General features: G+C 37.9%; 1 long non-coding RNA gene across 1 annotated transcript; it reads right to left on the bottom strand.

The window, feature by feature from the left end:
• Positions 1-1048: 1048 nt before the first annotated feature.
• On the bottom strand, positions 1049-24898 carry LOC147601640 (uncharacterized). The gene is made up of 2 exons (XR_015257918.1): positions 24605-24898; positions 1049-2467 (listed from the first exon to the last, which is right to left on the bottom strand). It is a non-coding gene; the product is annotated as an uncharacterized LOC147601640 (long non-coding RNA).
• Positions 24899-24916: the final 18 nt, after the last annotated feature.

Here is a 24916-nt window from a genome sequence, read left to right as displayed (position 1 = left end):
GAGGTGGCCTCATGTCTGTATCCTGAATTCCTCCCAAAATGGGCACCAGTTCAGTCCCCTCAGGAGAGCCCAGCTTCACGCTGTTTGACGTGTCCTTGGAATTCAGGGAACTGGGGGACAAAGCAACCCCTCATCAGACTGAACACTCCAATTAGCAGTTGTTATTGTTGTCATTAAAGTACCAGACATGGGATAAATTACATTTGCAGCATCACAAATATTCAGAGATTCTTAAATGTTTATAATGACTTGGATGCGCGTAGCGTTAAGCATTCACCTTTGCTAAGATGTACCTTTGTAGGCCCAGCAGCCATACATTGTTCTGGCTCTTGCGTAGGCACTCCAGAGGAGCCTAGAGGAGCCACCTTCTCTTTTGAACCTCCATTGTTATGTAGAGTGGGAGGTAGGATGAGGTTTGGAGAAAGGGCCCCAGGGGTGGCCCCATTTCAGGCACCAAAAGGCTCCCTGTGTTTCTGCCCCTTGGAGTCAAGCTCCGGAGACACAGGGACAGTTGCCCTTCATTACCATTCTGTGAAAGTGAGTTTCCATCATCATCCTCTCTGCACTTCTGTGTCACGGTTGGGTTCTGTAAGACACTGCTTCCATAATTTTGTCATCTTTTAATATGGGAACACTTTCATGTATTATTTCTCCAGACGTGGCCCTCCAAGACATCCCCCTTTCTCATTTACTCCTGTTAAACATCAACTTGTTTTTCTGCTTTTGACAGTAAGTGTGGATACACCCAATTCTGATTAACAGATTCTACTTTACATTATTTTGACCTTGTTGCCAGGTGGACATTTGTCAAGAAAGACCAGATGTGAGGATGAAATTTGTCCTTGCGGAAGTCAATGGCAAAAGTGATTGAGTAGAAGCAGGATTTCTTCTTGCTAGTTTTCTAGCAATATGCCTCCAGCTACAATGTTTTCTCTAACTCTACTGTAAGGCACTTCAGAGAGGCAAGGTTTGTAAGAAAAGGTGAAACTGTTTAACAGAGGGATACAGTTTAGAAGAAAGAAACAGGCTTTTAGGCACACCAGCTCTGAACACCTTTAAACCATCACAGCTTTTAATGAGCCAGGACCTGTAAAATGGAAGATTTTGAAAACATTATTTCAGGAATTTCAAGAGCAGGATGATTCTTTTAATTTCATAATTGAAATTCTGAATATTCCAAATTATGTTTAGTAGCTTCTGTTAATCACCACTTCTCCCATTCCTCTTCACTAAACACTGATCTTCAGACTTTCTTTTATACATACAGATATATGTATATATATCTATGGGAGGATCTTGCAATCTTGATTCATAAGTACCTTATTCCAAGTCTCCCAATTTGTTGTATCTTCTTTTGTAAGAAACAGCTGCTGGCCCAGACCATTAGGCCGTATTTGTATTAGAGAATTCTACCAATAAAGTTGTAATAGCAAGTCCTCCTAATATGTATATACTTACTAGTGTGATTATTTATTTACCCTGGCATTTCCTTGATTGATTTATTTATATGTGTATTTACATAAAACACACATACACATATATATGAAAAAACATGCTGCTTTGGTAAGCAATAGAACCTATAAAGGCAAAAGCACTAGTGTAATCTACTACTAGTGTAATCGCATATTCTCTCTGACTTTTATCAAAACAAGAAAGTCACCAAAAATCCCCCCTGAGTGACAGAGCAGGAATGTCTATTGCGACCTGATGTGAATGAATGTCCCACACTCTCAGGCTTCGTACAGTTTTTATCGTCAGTATCTACACAGTAGTCTGCTTGTTCTGGAGCATGCCGCATCAAGGTGGGCACCACAGTGAATTTACTATTTCCTGCTGTAGCTTTTCTTTAACAATATTGTCAAAGCTCAGTCACTTTCAAGTATGGCAGCCCTGATATCCAGCTTCTCATTTCTTCTACATCATGACATCTGGAGGACACTCATAAGAGTTTGCTTTATCCATCATGCTGATTTCACTGCAGCTCTTTTTTACCTGAAGGGTGCTTACAGCATCTTGCAGCACCGTTTTGCCATGTTTGTGGCTTGTAGTTCCAAAATATTTATTTTTCTATTTCTGAGGCACACAAAGCAATTTCTGTCAGCTGGCATTTTTTTCTTTTTTTTCAGTATGGGTGATCTTGAAAAGGAACGTAACACAAATAAAATGAGGTATTTTCCCCCCCTTCTTATTAATAATAAAATCTTAATTGCTTATGTTTATGGAAGGTACTGAAGGAGGGGAAGAGACACACGCCCTTCATTAGTTCAAGTATACAGTCATGTAATCCAAAAATGTTATTGCCATTTGTCCTTGAAAAATGTGACAGTATCACTATCTTCCTCTAAGGACAAGAGAGTTCTCGACTACAGGTACGTATAATTTGCATTCTGCCTGAGGGATAGCAGACCTTGCCAAGTGAGCAGATCACAGAAAGTCTCCGGTCTCAGCAAGGCAGGTACGCCATCTGCTGTGGAAGATACAGAATAAAATGAAATACCATTTGAGAGAAGAAAAAAAGGTGTGTGGAAAAAAACACCTCCTAAAATATTACCTCTCCTGCAGTTTTGGTTTCTTTTTTTTCAGGAAAGAAATGACCACAATTCAGGCTTTTACCCCAAAACTCAGTTTGGAAAAACAAACATGGTACAGAGATGGGCAGATTTTTCTAGTTTTTCTTCTTTCCCCATTTCTAGCCTAAATCAAAAGAAGCCACAAGAAGCCAACTGTAATTTGTAACATGCAGGGCAGGGGGGGAGTTTCAGAACGAATAAAGCGTATCTGCTCACAGAGAGTAGTCCCAGCATCTAATTGCTCCCTTGTACAGTGCCTTTTTTTAGTAGGCTAGATTAAGTAGAAGTACACCAGGGTTTCCTTTCTGATTTTAGCCTCACAAAGCAAACTTTTCAAGGCGGTCTTTTGAAAGTTCTTGCTGACTCAAAACCAGCAAGACAGCAATCTCCTACCCAGCCTTGCAGCAGTAGATGCAGATGACCTGTCCACTGATCATATGAGCAAGACTTGGCTAGTAGAGGAGAAAATCAGGATTTACAACATCCCCAGTCACTGTCAGACTATGGAAGAGAGAGAAGAGCATGGCCAGCTCTAAAGGGAACTGTGAGAGCTACAATTCTTTTGCCAGATACAACAGTACGTAAATCTCAGCAACACTTTGCCTAGTAAATTCCAAAATACAAATAATTTAATTAAGAAATACTTTCTCTGCTATTAATAGGGCTTCCTATCCTTTGCCACTCTAAAATTTAAAAGCTTTTAACCCCTAGGTGGCACTATCTAATAAAGTAAGGTATGTTTAAGTCCCATTTTCTCCCTACAGATGCAGTTGTTCTTTAAAATGTAAACAAGTGCAAATTTGAATATATTGAATGCAGCGATTTGTCTCAGTTTAGCAATCCTCTTTTTCTGAATCTGTCTCTCAAAGTCAGTAAAATATACTGCTGTGAATCTCATTTAAATACAGTATTTTTGCTTTCAGAGTGCTATGGAATATATTTTCCAGGAAAATTATGATGCATCACAAACTATTACAGTTTATGTTCAGTCTGTGAGCAGTGAATAAATCAGCATAGGCTGTGTTGACTTTAGCAATTCACTTGGAGCAGGAGGAGCAGACTGACAGCTATGAACAGCTGGTGCTCAGGTTCCTCACATCTCCAGTATATTCTCACACAGAGGCACAGAGGCTATTTTGCATCAGGTATCCCACACGTGGTACCCAGTACCACAGATTTCCATTACACCTTTTGAAACTCCCTGAAGTAAAGCTATCTCAGAAAACTTCCTCCACCACAGGACTTCTATGAACAGCAAGTTCCCCTTTCACCTGTCTCACACGGATGTTTCACACCAGCCTCCACTGTCTACACAAAAACTTCACAGGCAGAAGGAAGCGCTCTAATTTTTCTCATTCTTGCAGTTTCTGAGTGACACAGTTTCCCTTTTTGCAGATCCTGCTCTTGACTCCCATACTGGAACACGCATTGCTTGGTAATGTAGGGGAGGAACATTAGCCTTCACCCTGCAGCCACAGTAGCAGTGCCAGAAAATTCCTTGAGTGAGCCCTTCTTACACCTTGCTTTCACAAACAAACAAACAAACAAAAAAAAAAAAAAAAAAAAAAGAGAGGCAGAGTATCTTTCTGGCAATGCTTACCACTGTGACAGCTTTGCTCACAGTCAAATAGAGATGCTGAGCCTGGGAGATAAGCTTAGACAGGCAGGACCTCATCATCATTGGGAGGTGGAAAAAGAAGCAGCAGGTGCAAAACTGAGTGCAGTGGGGTACCACTGAGAAACACAGAGAATAATGGAGCGTAAGGGATTTGGAGGAATGACACCACAACATCCTCAAGAAATTTCTGATTCCCCTTTTGAAAATAGGTGTTCATCTTTTCCTTGTATTATAGTACCTGATAAACAACTTCATTGCATCACTTACCTCCCCCTTCCCTCATTCTGTACCTGATCAGATTTTGTTTGTATATGGTATTGTTACATATTTTCTCTCCCTTTGGCTCTCATGATAACTCCATTCTCTTTTTCTGTTAATGGGTTTAAGCCTAGGGATCACCCAAATTGTGCTATGTTTTAAGACCTTCCTAGGATAAGAAAAAATTGTTTTATATAATCTTTGTCATATTTCCCTTCTGATGTCATCCAGAAAAAATTTGCACACTCAGTTACAATTACACTGGTAATCAACGTGGTGGTAGAAGGAAAACTATACACATATCACCATACATCTTGGATTCTTTACCTTCCTGTAGAGAAGGCTTGCCTAAAGCTTATGGAACTTTGCTTTCCACTTAAATGCTCAAACTGACAGAAAAGCCTTTATTTCAACAGAAGTGTACTGAGGCCCAATCTTTCATTTGCAGAGGGGCAAAATTTCCAGTTACACAGTTAAGAGCAGAAGGATCAGGTCTCTAAAACATTTTGTGATTATGTAAGTGCCTTTTAGCACAAGCAAGAACTGATTTACTCATAACAGTAGGATGTCTCCATGACCTATGTGTTTATGTAAAACGTGTCAAGCACTACTTTGTGCCCTTCTACATTGTAGAGCACTTTGACCCATTCTGAGATGGAGAAATAGAAAGCAAATGTACCTATGTCGAATCAGAGGCTTTGAGTAAACACTGGTTCTTCCAGCCCAGTCTTAAGAATTCTTCCTGTGCTGGCCTAAGCTGACACATAGACTTTGTAGGCAAGTCTAATGCTTGATGTCCTTGGTATTGGAACAGTTAGGAAGCTGAAGTTTATTGAGAAATTATGTCTCCAGGCAGGAATAATCTATAAATTGGAAAACAAAAGATATGTAAATTCTTACTAATTACTTGTTTATGGTAGTTAATATTCTCAGTATTTCTCCAGACATTCAGAAAGAGTTGGTTTCTCTCTTGATAAGTTTAAAGCAACTTTCTTTTCTCTAAAGATACAAATGAAGTATTTTGATCATAAAGTCTATATAAGATCTTGAAAAAGTGGAAGAATGTGTTCAGTACAGTTTTTCTGCTTTCACACAGAGCAGTACAATCTTTGTGTATGTTCTCATTATGCTTCCTTTTTAAAAATTTCTTACAGGCATTTAAGTCAATGTAAAGTATTTTTCCCTACAAAACCTTTAGGAAATTAAGAACATAAGATTGAGTGTATTTTATGTGTCACACAATTTGCTGAAAGATGTTAAGGCTATTCTGATGGAATTATTTTTTTAACAGATAGGAGGTTTGTTTATCTACTCTTTGCCTAAAAAAAGTAGGCCACTGTAAAACTTGCATCTAAATGCTTTCCATGCTGCACATCTGCAGATCATATGAAGATATCCAATTTTTTGTTGTTGTTGTTGTGTAAAAACCAACAGGAAATACCCTGTTGGCAGTTACCATTGTTCTCTGTGTGAGACTGTAAGGTTCTGATTCAGGCAGTCTCCAGTTCAAGTCTAAACCTCTGTATTTAATGAAACATGATTAAATACAAAGGTTTGGGTTTTTTTAATTAAAATTTTAACTTGTGTTACATACCAGAAATAAAATATTGTATATGATCCTGGATTAATCCAGGACAAAAATCCCAATCCATATAATGTTTTCTCTGCTTACAAAGATCAATGTAGATTTTATTTTGTTTCAATAGTTAATGTTGGCTCTTCAAGTTCCAAATATATGACTGTCATAGTAATCTCTGAAAGCTATTTAGCTTCTATCAGTCCTTTCTGCCTGATCTAAGTCAGTTGTAAATGAACATGGCTTCAAAGGAAAGAAAAAAAAAAAGCATAATGAAACATGTTCCAAAATGTTAAAAAGATGGAAAGCTATTTAAAGAATTAAACATGTCTCAGGAGCTAGAGAATCTCTGTGGACTGACATATGGTAATCGTATGTCAGCATATGCCTGCGCTGCATGTACAGCATAGATCCATTTGCTAAATTCTATTTGTGTCCAAAGTTGTAGCAAGAAGATCAAGTTTCAATGCAGTTAGAAAAATGTAAAAGCATGATGCTATGTTTCATTCTTAACTCCTTGCAGAAGCAATTGTTTATTCTTTCCTTGCTCCCTTCCCTGACCTCTGAGACCATTCTGACAGTTAAAATAAATTTACCCATCTCACTCCATGTTAAATTCTCAGTGTTAGGAAAGATGGGACCAACACTAAGATTAACTACAAAACAGGCACTACAGACTTTCTGAAGTTTGGACTCCTGTTGCCCTCTATGTAAAAACAAAACTCTGATCTCTTCAAGTTGCAGGGGGAAAAGATTCAAAAGATGAAGTGCCTACAAATGTGGAATTAGGAGAGGGGAAACAGTTTCAGCTCCCTGCTCCAGATCTAATAATTTAATAACTTAACCACTGCGTCATTGTACATATTTGTTTCTGGTTTCTAGATCAGAAATCTCATTTTAAACCTGAGAAATCTCCCTTTGGAAAATTTTGCTGAAGTTAACACAATTTTAGTTTCAATCAAACAGAAATACAAGAAAAGTGCCAAGAAACTTCCAATGCTAGACAGCTGCAAACTAGCTGTGAGAGACGAGCTAACCCCAATTCTCATGCTCCCCAAAGAAACATTCCTTCCTCCATCCCAAAGTTGAAGATAGCTGTTTGTTCCAGTTTTAGGGCTCATATTGGAGCTGATAAACTGTATGTTTGACTTCTCCAGCAACTAGAAAAGTAGGTTGTTATAAGCTGCAAATAACATCAACAATTAACAGTAATAATAGTGAATGCTGTGAATGGGTCTAACATTTCTTCCATTACTCAAGTGTAAATGGAAAGTGAGCATCTTATTTGAGGGTACTGCATGATCACTAACTAGGTTTGAGTCAGAAGAGAGACAAAGCTGTAGAACTTCCTCAAGATAAATCCAAAATAATATTGTAAAAGGAGTATCACTAGATTGACAATGCTATACTCAAGATGAGAAATTCACCCACAAGTCTCAAGCACGAATGGATGCAGCAGACTAGCGAAGCAATCATTTAATTGTTTGGTTTCATTAAATGGGACACAGGATAACTACACGTGTCAAGAGCTAAGAAAAGGAAAGCTACTTTTAACACGCATAGGTTCTGGGATTAGACAATCACCAGAATTTCTGCTTGAGGATCGCTGCACGGAAATCTATGGAAGGTTATCATCAGAACCAAACATGGTGGTGGTGCTTGAGCAGAGGCTGTGGTGATGTTAACTGCAGTTTCTGCTTCACTGCATTACCTTGTAATGACATTAGCACATATTTTACATTCTGTGAGGGGAATGCTTCCCTCCCTGCCTCTCTGCCACTTAGCAACAGGGAAGAGATGAGACCTGACACTTGAAAATGCTATAGCGCTGTGACCTTGTCAGGGTATAAGAGGGTCTTAGTGGATGCAGAAAATTCAGTTGCCTGGAGTATTTTTGCTTTGTCCAGCTGGTGTCCTACCATCTCCAGTAGGATCTAAAATACAAAGCTGCTTCCAGACAGCATTGCTTTGTTATTCACTTGACTTTAATAGCCTTGTCAGAATTAATTGGATTTGTGACATGGTCAGATGTTTATTTCTTGATTCTGTTGTCCCTTGCCTTACAGGGCACATACCAATGGAAACTACAGTACATCTAGCAAATACCAAAAATATGAAGAGATACATAGACATGCTGTCTAAATTTTTAGGAACTAAAATTTCAGGAAACGTGTTCTTAAAATATTTTTTTTTATTCTAATCTATGCCAATACTGTTACTTAGCTCCTGATTTATCAAGATAATTAGAGCACTTACAAATCTTTTTATTTAAATATACCCACAGCTGTCTAGACAGTCACATTAGTTTGGTCAGGCATAAACGCCCAACTAAATCTTACTGTAGATGAATGTTATTTTGGGGAAGAATGCACATAAATCACAGAAATGTGAGGTTACACTTCTGGTAAAATGTCTTCATTTACTAAGTATTAGAAAAACCTATACTGCTTGTTAAAGACACTGCCAAATTTCATAGATTTTTATATGATATTACGAACAACACGAGAGGGAGAGAGACAGATTGTCAAAGCAGTTAAGCATGGGCTTAACTTTAAGTTTGTACCTAAATCCTCATGAAGTCAACAGCTATGCGGTTGGAGCTATGCCAGTATGAAGCTGAAGATATCACCATCACAGCCTGTTTTATATAAGCATATTGTTATTAAGTTCGTAAGCAGGAATGGAGTTAGGCAACTACTTTCAATTTGTAAATGTTGCGAAAAACATGTTAGCACAATTTTTATATTGACTGGTACAAAAGAATAATAAAAATCAAAGAGAAACTACCTGTCATCATTTCAGCAAGAAACAATATGTATGATTGATCTCTACTTCATTTTAATTTTATTATTAGCAAAGCTCCAATGCTTTCAATACACATTGAGCTGAAGTAGCACAGAGGAAAATCAACTGAGCAGGGTTTCACTTTGGACAGGTCATTGGAAGCATCTGCTAAATGCACAACAAGGCCAACCTTCTCCACTCCAACACACTATATTAGCTGAGAAATAGCAGAGGAATTTTTTTTTCCTTTTTTATTTATAGTGCTTCCATCCTTTGTACTGATTTTGATGAGCCTTTGGTCCAATCAAAGAAGGCAATGTTTAGTTCTTCAGTTCTTGCACTGCTAGATAACACTGTATAAGCAAAAAGATTATCCACCTAGATTCTGAAAACATTATTCTCTCTGACTGGAAACTTCAGGAATGAACTTACTAACTTTAGTGGGACACGTAAAGATGCTGAGAAAGTTACTAAGCTGGGGAAAATATATTAGAATGTCATCTTTTATAGTATCAGTTTCTATTCAACAAATTAATGATAAGAACCATTCATTATCTTATGCTCTAGTACATTATGTTAACTAAAAATTCTTCATTAAATTTCCTTGAGGGTAATTATTAAAAAAAAAAAAGTTCCATCTCCAGGCAACAATCTATAAAATATCTGGTGTATCACAGTTGCTTCATTACATTAATATGTCTCTTTCAATATCATTATTTAATTTCAGTAAAACAGAGATTTACTTACTTAGATGGCATCTAGCAGCAACCTACAAGCAATAGCTGGAGCAGAAAGAGAAGTTCTTCTCCAACCATGCCTACCATCGCAGAATTTATTTATTTTTGGAGTAGAGCTCTGTTAGGAAAGATAAGTTTTCTAACAAGCTATTTAAAATGCAGTGAACTATTAAAGAATAATCAGAAAAAGAAAGCAAACCTGCTTATTATTTACTAACCTGTTGAGTAATGGTTAGCACTTGCTTTTATAAAAACACGAAGAGTTACAATCCCAAAATTTCACTAGCGTTGCTCTGCACTATTAAATTGTACTGTTCCCAGCACTAAAAAGATAGGAGAAAAACTGTTAAGGTCAACAATCTTGTACACATCAACCTAAAGCTTATCAGCTGTTACTTATTATTGCAGTCCTTCAACAATATATTATTAATACCAAGGCTGTATCAACTACCATCAATATAAAAAAAACCTGCATGTTAGTCCACAAGATAGTGCTGAGGGCTGGTTGAATCTAAAATAAGATTAGATATTTGTAGGAGAAACAAGATTGGCTTCTGACAGGGCATTAGGTTTTGTTGGGATTTTGGATTTTCTTTTTATCTTAACAGACAAATTCCTACTTAAAAACCAACATTCCTCTAGATATGCTGTTGCATTTTGTGTCATGTCTACATGAATCTTGGAAGCAGGACTGCTACAAAGTGATGTGTTAAATGCATATATCCCTCTTTTCAGACACAAGGTCTTCCTTAGTGACTGGAATAGGATGTCCATTTATAAAACGATTTCCTAGAAAAAAACCTAAAAGCTAGCACAAGATAAAACATCTCCAGACCTGAAAGTTCCTTAATTTACCACCCTGCCAGGAGGCTGTCTGCACAGCACATCACCTCACAACGAGGGGGAGGTACCTCAGGTACCTGAGAAAGTCCATCTGGCCACTCGCTCTGGAGCCTGCTGCCCTGGAAGCACTGCTATCCTTGACACAGAGGCAGCTGCAGCTTTCGGAAGGCTGGGCATCCTTCCAAGTGGATGCGTAGATGAGCTGCCAGGGAACCAGCAAGTTCCTGGCAAAAATCTGACAAGCTTGGGTTCGACAAGATTTCTTATTTAAAACATAAGAATGCTAGTTTCTATTCATACCAAAGAACCAAATAATTTATACTAGGAAGTGCATTTTGTAGAAGTCCATTTTCTCCCTCCAAAATAGATGTTGAGTAAAATTTAACCCGACACTTTTTCATTAAGTTCAGCTAAAAACCACACATTAAGCAATATATGCCTAAATCAAAAAAATAGCATTGAAATAATTAGAACCATATAATCTACGCAGTAAGTCCGTGTCATTGCCTGCATACTGCAATACAGTGCATTGTAGAAATTCTGCAACTAGTTCTAAGATACATTGCTGAAATATCACAAGCAAAGTATCTGCTTAACCACGGCACTTCCTCAGGCGGTCTAGAGCCATGCATGGGCAGACATTGACTATCAAAATGGTTTAAAATGTTACCACCACCCCAAGTTTTTCTTGACTCCCTTAGGTAGAATTAGTAAAAAGGATAATGTGATATCATGATTTAGCTCAGTATGAAGTTGTCTCAGCACAAACTTTAATCTGTCTCCAAAAGCATTTTAAATAAAGTAGCACTATTAATGTTAATGAAGTTATATTGTGTATTGTATCCAAGCTAGATCCTTCAGCTTGGCTTGTGCAGTTTGCTTACATATTAGAAGAGCAAGAAAATCTACAGCCCTTCCACTGCCAAACAGTCTAATAATTAAGTAATTAAGTAACAACTACTTAGCTCTTGGAGCAGCTAAACTCTAAAGAAGTTTAGCAGCCTTTCTGTGTAAAATATTATTTTGGGACTGAAAGTTGAATCCACACTGATGAATCCAATTTTCCTTCTGCACTTGTGTCAATGCTTGACACTCTGACCAGGTGGCTGGCAAGCCATGACCCAAGTATGTATTGCTCTACAGTCAGGAGTTCATTATAAGGAATGCTGACAGAGCTGCCTCCTGTGAGGACCTACCTCTCACTGCATTTGGTTTTCAATATTCCTCCTTCATCATCTCGGAACAAATGCAGGATTCAGGCACCCACCTAGGTATTATTTAGCCTAAGGCCCATCATTTGAGAGCAGAGTAACTTTATGCCACATTATGTTCCTTCAGCTCTTAAAACTGCTAGAACCAGTTCCAGCTGTAATGTGCACTCCAGCTTCTGCTTTTGTGCAGGAGCCTAAAGAATCTGTTAAGGAAGGTAGGAATCACTGTAGCAAAGAAGGTCCACATCAGGTATCCTGTCCTTTGCCAACAAGACAACACCAGCATGTGTTTTCAACCTGGAATTTCTGTTGTACCAGTACAAGAAGTCAGAGAGAAAAATATCTGGTAGAAGACAGTGAAAAGCCTTGTCTCAAAGTTTCCATTTTACATATTCCACAAATTAACTTCTTTGACCAAGGAAGAAGGTGAAGGACAACTCTTCTTCCCTGATAGCCACCAGGAATAACAGAGCATAGAGGCAGCCAGTACACATTTTAATGTACTGCTGTCTCACACACTCTCTGGAGCACCATGAGAAACTGTGCATCCCTTGTAAGGCTGCCACTACAGGGAATCTCATCTGTTTGGCTCCCTTCCTAATAATGCCTAGCAGCATTCAGCATACATGTACATACTGTATTACAATATAACAATAAATCTGTAAATGTGGCAAAGATCCACATTTTCTGAAGTCAATGACTGCAGCTAGCAAAAGGCACGTCATATATAAAGGACTGCACTGCAGGAACTAGTCAGGCCACCTTGTGTTAAGCCACGGCCTTCTCTAGAGAGCAGGATACCTTTACTACATGCATTGGTTTAAGCTGAATTTCTTTTTCCACTTTGTACGTCCTTGGTCACTGGCATTTTTCACGAGACAAAGCAAATGTTGATTCTCTATGGGCTGTAAGTGAAAACAGCTGCTAGTTAGAGTGGGGGTTTTGAGAGCACTTGGTCAACCTGAACCCTCATAGAAGGTTTAAGTACCTCCAGACTGTGTTACATTTGTCAAAGCAGCAGCAAATACAACATAAAATGTAGAGCAGGTCCCATTTTTAGTGTGTCAGTAGAATCAGTCTGCAGTTATTTTTAACCGCCTTGGAAAGCTTAGCAGGCAGATACAGTTAATCCTTTAAAGGATTTGCAGGTATTCATAGCTTAATAAGTAAGCATAGTGGATTAAGCCAATAGAAGACTGCAGACAGTCAAAGGCAACCTTTACATGCTAACATTCAAAAAAGGAAAAGAACAGTTTCTTTGATATACTTTTTCCTGAACAATCACTCTCAATTGTTGGCATGTGCCAGAATCCCATACTCTGATGAAGTAAAAATGTTAATTAGAGCCATTAAACTCAACATGTGTGATAATTAAGTGATCGAACAGCAGTGAATTTCTGTTGTCTTGTTTTCCCATTATCCTATGAAACCTCTGAAAAGCAGAACTACATCCTGAAAATGAATTTAAAATGCAGCTAGTTATGCAATAAATAAACAATGAAACTAAAATGGTAAAAATTCCTTTTAGGAAGAAGAAGAAAAAAAGATGAGTGATTTTTATAGGTCACATTTTATATTGCTTGTATTCTTTTCTTCAGAAAGAAAAATTCACAATAAGAAACTATTAGAATTCACTGACATAGGCTCAACTGAGAGATCTCGGCCCTTCAACAATGAGGTGGAAAAGTATACATATAAAGACAAAGAAAAAAAAATACAAAACAGATTACACAAAACTATTATGCTGAGGAAGTCTAAGGCTGGCTATAAAAACCTTCAGAGGATGGTTCAATACTGAATGGGTGATAAAACGCCAGAGGCTACTCAGTGTCAGTAAGCAGAACACACATCAATAGAGGGAAGGAAAAATACTCATTTATGTGTATATACATGGGTTGTTAGTCAGTATCACAGGAAAGAAACCTGAAAACATCTGGTGCTTTAAGAACCAAACAGAAATTTAGGAATTATTTAAAAATTAACAGAGAACATCCACGAAAAGTCTGCCCTGTATGCATTCAGGCCATAGACACATTATGAATACTATATGCAGTCTAAGTCATTCCATTATCAAAAAGCTTATGGTAGAATGAGAAAAAAATCAAATGAAGGATACAACAGAGATGTAGTAAGTCACAAACTTTATGGAAAAGGTGAGCTGTGAACAGTTATTCACTAGCTTTCATAACATAAATATTGGAAGGCATGCACATATTTTGTAATAATAAACTAAACTAATTTTAATTAGATATTGCGAGGCCCAAACTGTACATGGATAAAAAAAAAATCATGACTTCATGAATTCAGCGGTTGTATTCAGTAGGTCAGCAGTAACTATTAAACAAAAGAGTCTCCTAGCCACTGAAGGCTAGGAGAGCATGATGGAAAAAAATCAGTGTAAGCATGACTGCCTCCGTACAGCTTTTCTGTAAGTATCTACTTACTAAAGACAGGCTACTAGGTAAGGTGGACTCTTCATCTGGCTGAATTCAGCAGTTCTCAAGTCCTCATGACTAGAATGACTGAAATAATGATTTGGGATAATTGTTTGGAATATTTTTACAATAAGTTTGACAGGACTCCCCTGTTTTCTCACTGTTATTTAAAAAGAATCAAGATTTAAAAAATTGTTTCATTAACTGTACAACTGAAGAAGCTTAATTCCCTATGCATTTTCAAGGTTATATAGTCTACCTACTACAGAACCCACTCCTTTCACCCCTCAACTCTGTTAACCAAAATATATATATATACACAATAAATATATGTACCAAGAGCAGATTATTACTCCACAACGCTGCAATTCTAATTATAATCCCTGCTCTTCCCAGATTATTCAATAGTGGAATGTATTGTTGACTCTGCCACTTGAACAGAATTGAGAGATATAGGAACACAGGACTAGAAGAGAACTCCTGAATCAAACGATTGCAAATGATCCACTCTTACGCTTGCAGCCGTATCACTTAATTCCTTTCAGAAACTGATCAAATCCCCTTCTATAACCACTCAATCAGATGGCAGTCCCAAAGCATCTCTGCCCTTGCAGAAAATTATTGTTGATTTTTAGACTCAATGTATTCCTTCCTAGTCAGTCAACGACTTACACTCTTCTACTAACACTATCCCTTAATTTAAAGAGAGATTTTTCTCTCTCTGGTAGTACACTGAGAGAGAGAAGTAATATCTTCTGCTAATATTCATTTTGCCTGGCTGATCAAGTCGAGCTCTTTTACAGCACATATATCGTACAAGAAGGTGTGCAATGTGAAGAGGTTCAAGCCGACTGGGACACCATGCCAATCAGAGCAACTGTGGACACACTGTACTCACATGTGCCTGGTTCTAAGAGCCGTTACGTTAGCACATTCCTTTCAAGCTGATGTGCCGTGCCACCATGACAGCCAGTCTTCCTCAACACGTATTCAATGACAAACTGATGTGGCTGTACTGATTCATTTCTGGAAATAGTGGTGGTTGGATCAATTATTTCTATGCTATCCTTCACTGCGTAGTGCAATTATGCTCCTAATCTCACACTGTACACTTCTAATCCCATGGATCACCATACTCTCTTTCTCCTCGCTGACTGTACCGATTTGCCTTTCTGGAATGCAGAATTTCCATGGAACAGACTAATTTTTTCTTATATATCAAAGTCTATTATAATCTTTGACACGCAAACTGAAAAGATTTTTCAGAGTTTGCACTGACAGCTTTGCTGGAATCCTTAGCCCTACAAGTCACCATAATGACTCCAAAGCTTAGTAATGACTATTATGAGAATGACATAAGTTCTTATCATTTTGGAAGAAACATCTCCTTAATATAGTAGTGGCAGATAACTCGTATCACCATTACTGAGTTCCTAAGAGATGCCTGAGAAGGGAAGAAATGCAGTTAAAACAGTAGGAAATGAAGATTGACAGAACATTTGACAACAGTTCTGCACTTTTTTTTTTTTTCACTTTTAAGAACAATCTATCTTAATTTCTTGCACATTCCAATATTTCCCCTATACAATCCAATTTGTTCAGCTAGCCTGCACATCCTTCATTCTTCATGGTTTCTCTGGCTCTGTTCCACACTACAGACTTGTTACCGCAAGTCACTCTTACTAACAGACACTGCACAGAGAAGACTGTTTCAGTGAGTCTACCACTTACATTACTGAATGCTTCGCTGTCATATTAGTAAGCGAATTTTAATTTTGAATTGAGGAACAGTAGGGGTCTAAGAGTGGGAATGAGAGCAATTGCTTGGACAGTGAACTCTAACCTGACACAAGCATTAACGGAAGACCAGCACAAAGATCAATATAAATCCTAAAAAGGGATTTGAGAGCAGAAAAGGGCTCCAAACATAAGGATGTAGGGAAGAGCTTTATTACAAAGCAAAGAAAACATGAGATGCTCCAGAACCACAATGGGCCAGAGTGACCTGGTGGATGAGAGGATGAGGGGCATTCATGTTTTATATGAGTTAGAAATAGCGAAAGGAAAAGAACTGTGAAAGACACAGTGGACTGGGAAAACAGACATACTCAAAACCATTTAAAATTGAGATTTTTTTTTTTAAATGTGTGGCCTTCTGCACAAATTTAAATTTAGTTATTGAATATAACCACATAACAATAATAGCTGTACATGCATATTTATTCTTATGAAAGCAAGGCAAAAATATTACTAAAGTCAAATACGCAGACTGTATGTATTTACAATATAAAACCACAAAATATTTATTTTGAAGTAACTTACAATGGTTACAACCTGCAGCCTTTAACATACATTTTGGAAATCTATAACACATATCTGAAATGAGACTATGTAATTAGAGAGAGATCTGTATTTGCTTAGCAGTGGAAGCAGGGCAGTGGCACTTCCTCATTCCCTTTCTGCCATCATGATAGATGTCCTGTTGGCACTGTACCTGGCTTCTGTGTCCCTCACATGTTGAAGCAATGAATGAAGAAGAGGAAATAGCTTGCAAAAAAATCTGTGCTTGACTATCTTTTCACGCTCATTTTGCATTGCTGCAATACCTCTGGCTTAACGGAGGTTTCGCTTGATTTAGCCCAAGTCAAGAGAAGAATCAGCTCCATGATGTGCCTCACCAGCACTGAATCTCTATTCCTATGCAAGAACATTCCTGACTAGCATTTTGAATGTCTGTCAAAAGGCAAAATAAAGCAATTGGAGATTTCAGATGCAATCTGAACGTAACGTTATGTGAACCAGACAAATCGTTCAACTGTGCCACAGTTAATCTTTTCCCAAAACACAGACTATCGCATTAATAAACATCAATACTTATTTTAAAGACTTTAGAGTACCTAGCTAAAATACTTCTACTGTATACTCAAGGGTGTTATTATATTATTATAATATATAATTATATTATTATAAAAGATACAAAATGAACAATGCACAATTTCTCACCACCCCAACGACCGACAGAGCCCCTCCCAAACAGTGATCACAGAGCAGAACCAAGAGTGATCTCAGAACAATCCCGAGCAGCAACTTCCATAGTTTTGCCCACCGGCCAACCCCCACTTATATACTGAGCGTAACATCTACGGTATGGAATCCTTTCTCTGGCCAGTTTGGGTCAGCTGTACCGGCTATATCCCTTCCCAGCTTCCTCCATCTGCACATTAGCAAAACTTGGGAAGCTGAAAAAAGTCCTTGATCTCTTAGCAACAACTCATAACATCAGTGTATTATCAGCATTCTCACACACCAAATCCCATACTAAACCCAAAACACAGTAGTTACTGGGAAAAAAAATTAACTCCATTTCAGCTGAAACCTGGACAAAGGGTCAGCAAGTTTCCAGCATAAATCATTATGTTAAAGACAGATGCTAAATTGGCAGTTTGTAAAGAATTTGGAGAAAAAAATTCAACCAAACTCAATGCCCAATGAGAAACAGAATGCTGGACAACCATCAATAAACATATTTTTGACAAAGAAATCTTAATTTCTTATAAAATATGCCATGTTGAATAAAACAAGAATCTATCTTTCCTTTATTTTCTTTGATACGTCTATTCATTCAGGTGTGAATCCATTTCATAACACAGTACTTCCCTGAAGTAAGATTTGATTCTTTTTCTTTGCACTGGCAAGATTCTTACCACAGTAATGAGAAATTGTTTTTATTAGTCATGAGGTGCAAGATTTATTCTTTTATTCTGTGTAAATAAACCTACAAAATATTCTGGTTTGTGGGGGTTTTAAATTTTATTTTTATATAGAAGCCTGAATCACATACTTTTACAAGAAGACAAAATTATTTTTAAAAGATCAGTTAATCCTCAACTACATCCACAGACCTGCTCCCATCATATAGGGATTAAGAATTAAACAGAGGCCTTTCACTTACGTGTAGCTTCACTGAGCAAAGGGCAGGGATAAGAACCTGGGAGGGTGCTGTGAAAGGGACAGGAGCGGAGCATCTGTTCCTGTGTAAATTTTTCTGTCCTCCTCCACATTAAAGGGAGAGATGCATAAGAAGTATGCACAGTGTTTATTTTTAGCCAGTCAGGCAAAGGGCCATCACATGGCCCTGTCTCATTACCCTGTTTATCTTAAGGATAGCTATAAATGCCTGGTGCTGAGATCTGATTTTCTCCACTCATTACTTGATTTCCCCACCCCCTCCACCCCTCCCTTACTTTTAAAGTGTTGCCTTACATGTTAAAAATGCATCTGGACAATACATCTTAGCATTCTGGGTGCAGTTCTGCTAACTGTTTTTGTGCACAATATCTCTTAATACAAGATGAAGATAGATTTCGTCAGGACTTAAATAAAAGCCAAAAAAACCCAAAACAACCAGGCTTCCTTCCACTCTAAAGAACCTTTATAATTCTTTTTACTGCATGTATTTTAAGGCTTGCTTTCAAGTGAGAACTCTTACTGACAATATTTCCCCACTAATCACATTAATAACTTAAAAAAAAAAAAAAAAAAAAAAAACCAGAAAACAACATTCTAAGATACTGTGAGGCTATTCTAAGGCAATTCTCCATATTGCCAATTTTTGTTTATTTTCTGTTTGGGCTACATTTTTCTATCAATTCATAGAGATTAGAGTACAGTTTAGTCTTACATTCATAACTTGATTATACTAACCAGTTATCCATTTTTTATATTTTATATATATATATATATACACACACACTGAAATAATCCATTTATGCAGTCCTGATGATGATTTTAACAGGCAGTTTTATTGAAAAGGACACAATCCTTACCAGAGATACTATTCACAAGTAACAGAAACAGAAATATGGAAAATAATACCTTCCTCCAACATATGAAACAACACAACACTTAGTTAAAATAGCAATTTCTAACCCAGTAGTTTAAAGAAGTAGGTACACGTATTTCTGAACAGTGTAGATCTTCAATTACTAGATTTTTAAGGGGAAAAACAGAGGGAACGACATCAGTTTGCGTAAACAAAACTTATTCCAAAGTTTTTGATTTTTGAAGGATAGGAAACTGAAAACAGAGCTGTCTTTTGGCAAATAACAAAACAAGTAATCTCTCCTGTGCACAGGCAGGTTAAAATAGGAATAGGTTTCAAGATCATTAAGCCACTGAGATGACAAAAACCTAAACCCAACACATTTAATACAATACTCTCATAACTAGAATATTCCTTTCCAAGCTAAGCACTCTAGAATGCTTGCTTAGGTGGTAGCTAAAAACATTCCGTATCTTCAAAGTAGGGCTCCAAATTTTGAAACATTAGCCCCTTTTGAGGTTTTTATAATAGTTTTGGAAATACCACCCAAAGACTGGGCCAGCAGGAAACAACCAATTAGAAAGCAAGCCCTGTAGATGACAGATTCTCAGCCCACACAACAGGGCAGTCAGGCGACAGTTTGGCAGCCTCAGCTTAGAAGAGCATCTTTACATTATTGCAAGGAAGCCTGAGTACAGGTTTACATGGTTTTAGCTACTCTGCAGTAATTGTCTCTATGAACACTCTTATTTTGCAGTAAATGGAAGACATCTTACCTTATTCCTACTGAAGACAAAGCAAATACAAATTTCTTCCACAGATACCTTGAGGTAAGATGCATAAAGTAGCTACCACACCACAAACACACATCCTTCCTGGTTTTATGGTAACCTATCCAAGTAGCCATGCCATGACAAAAAGCCAGTATAAAGCAAAACAGCTACTTGAGAAGCAGACGCTGAGCTCCCAGAGGTAAGAAGCTGACTAAAGGAGCAGAATTGTAAATAATGCACAAGGAAGTGCCTGCTGCTGACTGTCTCTACAGTAATCAGACAAATTATTCATTTGTATATGTTTTCTTCTGAATAAACAGAATTTAATTGTTTTTTTTTTTTCCTCCCATTAACTAAGATATTTCTCTCTTTGGAGAAACGATCCTGCTCAGACCAAAGGAACAATCACACCTACACTGTGTGGCCCTGAAAGAGCTAAATGCATCTTAGAGGGAACATACCTGGTCTACAAATGGAAAGTAAGGGCATGCAGCTCTTGGCTGACCAGAGTCTGCATAGTTATCCTCTATACAGGCATAGCAAGCACATATTTTTGTATTATCAGCCAGACACGTAAAGCACATTTTAAATCCCATTGATTCCACGCAAATTTAAGGGTGTACTTAAAGATACACTTAAGGTCCTCTGCTGCGTCTGCTGCAGAATGGTAACAAATTTGGATTGAAGAAATAAAACACTGTCTCCTTTGCAGCAGGCCACAATACTCTGCTTCATAAAAATAGTTAGCCCTACACATTCTTAAACATTTACAATGCAGTACATAGAAAATAAATTCAGAAGCGGTACATTGCTGCATGTTCTGCAGAGCTTTACCAACTAGTAAAAAACATAATTGGATGAATAACAAGACTTATATTTGGTCAAACAAAAAACAGAAATCTGATAAAGAAAACTAATATTTCCTACGGATTCACCCCATTAAGTCTCCTGAGACATGTTTGTTATTCCTAAGCATTATCAATACAGTTTATATTAACAAATTTCAGCATACAGATTGAAATATTAATAATATTAATAATGTTGATGTTAGCCATTCACAACCTGTGCTATTGTCAAATATTCAGCGGAGTCATATAATATTTTTTCTTTGCCTCACAGAATAACTTGAGCATGGTAAACAAGAAAATAATCAATAATTCAGTTTTAAGATTAAGTTTCTGACGACTAGCTATTATTACTACAAAAAGGCACTTTCAAAAATCATTACCATCTTTGTGAATGCTTTCTGAGTATCAATTGCACAAAAATTCAGATCAACAAATAATGGTAAGTCACACTTGTCTTTCCTTTCTTAAGGTTTAGTTTTGTACTTTTTAATAAGCTACAACCAAAGGCAACAAAACATCTAGTCAGAAATTCTATGTATTCTGCTTCTTCATTGCTGCCTTTTGAAAGAGATGCTTTCTTCACAGTGAATTATTAGTACATATTGAGCACGATGACCTTTATGATTTTGGTTTCAACAACAAGGTCAACATTACTAAGAAGCCAGTTTTGCCTTAAAGGCAAAATCTCTAACAACCAAAAACGGATCTTTTAAATGTAACTGAACTATAACAATTCATTTCCATAGGCTTATGAAAAAAAAAAATCTTCTAAATTCGCAACCAATTTTATAGTATTTGGTCACTGACAATACATGCAGACAGAGAAGCTGGCCCAGTACTTTTTGGATTTTATACAACGCTAACTCAGATAAAAATTTTTATGTGAAGAGAGACAGCCAATGAGGAGCCCTATATGAAGAACAAGCAGAGGGGTACAGAATAATCAAAGCACACCAGAAACCAAAAAGGCACAGAATACAAGAGAAATCAAGACCCCATTCCAGCAATCGCTAACGCGCTGTGCACAAGAGGCATCTTTGCCTGTCGGTCCCTCTGTGGTCAGCACGGCATAGCTAGCTCGCAGCTACACAACTGACTCCCTCTCAGGGTCAGCACTTTGGCATCATCCCAGGGCAACTCACAGAGGGATGCAGATCACGCCTGTATTAGGAAATGATGTCATTTGCCAATGAGATATTGTCATAGTTTGCTCTTACGTATACACGTAGTTAAGCCGTTGACAATGCTTTCTCAAGTTAAAACTGTTGCTAACAATCAGCAGCTGAAGCAATGTTATTTCTCATCATAGTTGATGGACCTGATTCTTCGTTATCTTCCTAGGCCTTCTATAGTCATACCTACCTCTAAGTGTAACAGTGACCAGGTATAAGATACTATCAAATCAGAATGGTAGTTTCAGGTAAGAAAATATACTTTAAATACATAAATTTAAAACTTACAATTTGATAGTTGGGGAGGACCTTATATTTAACATGCCCAGACAAATAGCTACAGGTTGGGTGAGGTAGGAGAAAATGAGGCTTTTATGTTTGCCAGGCATCATTAACATCTGTTCCTGTTCACAGTTACCTTGTGGAAAAGGCTGCATGGAACGGTTGTTCCCACACATTCACATGATTGTTTTGCCAGGTAGAAACTTATTTTACAGGGGATGAAAGGAAATAATGTCTTATTGATTTTTTTCCCCCCTCTTTTCTATGGTTGCTTCATCTTCATTACAGGCTTTTCCTAAATTTCCTCTTCCTATCACGCTGTACAGCTAACTCTATCAGTAATTCAATTGAGATACTGCATCAGCATACTACACAGCTGATGAAGACATGATTCTTTCAATATTTTTGTTTCCATCTTGATTTTTTTTTTTAACCTAACCTGAGAGTACGATGACCAAGCACTTTCATTTTCACCTTCTCTCTCTGCAGCTCCCAAGACAGAAATAAAATGGAGAGGAGGCAGAACAGAAGGGATGGATTGCTTCTGGTAAAGGTAGCAATCACCATCAGAACTGTCAGGTGTGACAATATGGTAAGCAAATCCTCAGAAAATTCTGATTGTACACATCTCTCTTTCAAATGCACACAGCAAAATCCTCCATTACAAGAGGATGAGACAGTGAAAGCCACCTTAAAAACACTCCAGATTGAATGCATGTCAGAGAAAGGAGGAGGGGAGAAAGAGAAGAGGTGGTCTGCCTTTTACTGTGAATAATCTTTGGTAGATTTACAATCACCAGATTTTTTTTTCCAGCTAGCAACATTAGCCTCTATAAAAGCAAAAGAGCAGGAAAATTGCACCATCTTTTTCTCAGCACCAATATGTTCCCTACTCAGTACAAAGCAATATGCTCTTATTATTGTTCTTCCATGTAGCCTTTTACTTTCTACTACTTTCTCATATTTAAATATTACTTGCCGTCACACACATTCTAGTTTCAAAAAAGTCCTAGGGGAATATAATTTACATAGCTCAACTTAATTTAGTTCACATGCAAACAATATGGTATCATATTGTTTGAATCATTTAAAATAATAAGCAACATGAAGTAGCTTAGAACTCTCATTATTTTCAGTGCCTTTGTGACTGAGGTGTTAAAAGCTAATTCATTGAATTTTAGAGATTTTCCACTTTTTAGTAAAGCTTCACAAAAATCTCAAGACCACACTCGCAGATAAATAGCAATCTATTTGTAAAATTGCATTAAAACCGATGTTATGGCTTATGATTTAAGTAGGTAAGCTAAAGCTTGGACTCTCGGAAGTTGTTTCGGTTAGGAAATGAAGTGTATTATAGAATCTGTTGGGGTTTTTAATTTGGTTTTTTTTTTTTTTCTCCCTTTCTCTTAGAACTGCAGCTTGAACTGCAGCTGAGCCAACCTAATGTTCACTATCACTGAAAGAGCATTCCCATCCCACTGCTTTCCAAATTCAAACACCTTCTTCCTTCTGCTCTTCCTTCTCTCCTTACTCTCTGGTCAGTTCTGTTCCCCACCCTTTGTCCTGGCTCTGCCACTTGCGAAACCCTTTCTGCAAGCTGATTCAACTCAGTAAACTGGAAGAGTTCTTCTGCCATTCTAGTAATCAAATTTATCTATTTTAGTGATTTAAATCAGTTGACTCAACAACAATAAAAACCAGAAATAACAGAATTAATAGCAGGCCACACGGATAGAGGGAAAGAGATGGAAGCAGAAACTCCTGTGGAAGTTAATCTGCTTTGCTGTCTCGGGAAAAATTAGGGTGACAGAGCAAGTGTTTTTTCTTGGTGGCTTTTCAGCAGCATTCCTCTATTTAGTGGTCACTGTTTACTGCATGATACATCTCCACCAGAGCTTTGCCAGTTTTATGCATCTGCATTCTGTCCACAATAAAACACTTGTGACCAATAACTGTGCATCTATTACGACAAGTACCTATAATTCAGTATAGAGCTACCGCTGTTTCAGTAAAGGACCTAACTGAAATTTACTTTAATGAATAGTGACCTACGAGTTCCAACAAGGTTTCACCTGATCTTTACTAAAACAATATATGAAAGGAATACCCACAGTTTGGGTTGCAAAGCAATAGAAAACCATTGAGAGAAACACACATGGATAAAAAAATAAAGGACCATTTTTTCCTATTTTAAAATACTACTTTAAAAGAAGTCTTTTCCATGAAAAATAAAAATTAAACTCAACAGTAAGAAAAAACTTAAGTACAAACTGCTGGCATACATAAGTTGCTAATGCTGCCACTACCATTCTGCATATCCAGGGGCTCTGGGAACGTGCATCCTTTGTTTGAGAGGGAGGTACACAAGGAAACATCCCTTATGTTAGGTTTTCCACGAATCAAAGAGATAAAAATCACCCATCAAATATTTATGGCATGTAAAGTTGATCATGCATTATTATCATGCATTTACAGTTACCCCTGTAAATTGAGGGAAAAGAGTTGACATGCCTGCTTGCTTCTTCTGGGACTTTTAGCAAGAGTCGAGTTGTGAAGCTGATAGCGATTTGACTCACTCTTTTCCAACTCTAAGGTAATGTTTGTTAGAGAAGAACAGGTAGGCCTCTTGGAGAAGGTCCCCCTAAAAAGCACGTCATACGCCTAGCCGCACTTACTTTTCTTGGACGCAAGGTGCTCCCTTCAGGGCTGGGACTGCCTAGGGAGCAAGCGGCCCTCTGCCCGCAGCAGCAGCTCCCCTGCCCCACAGCAACACCTCGCAGCTGTGACCGGCACGAAGGCAGACGACGACCTCACTTCCTCGCCGGGGCGGGCCTGCCCGCGGGGCTGGGACCCGCACTGGAGACGCTCCGAACGCAAGGCGCTTGCTCCCCCACTCGCGACCTGCCCTCTCCCTCCAAGCCCCGGCCGTGCGGACCCACCCGCGACGCCCTCAGAGAAGAGCCGCTGAAGGGGACGCGCTCGGACGC

Source organism: Chlamydotis macqueenii, chromosome 2 (assembly GCF_036417535.1).
Source record: "Chlamydotis macqueenii isolate bChlMac1 chromosome 2, bChlMac1.mat, whole genome shotgun sequence".
NCBI lineage: Eukaryota > Metazoa > Chordata > Aves > Otidiformes > Otididae > Chlamydotis > Chlamydotis macqueenii.
Note: the sequence above shows the minus strand (reverse complement) of the source record. Positions and strands in the feature narration are given on the sequence as shown.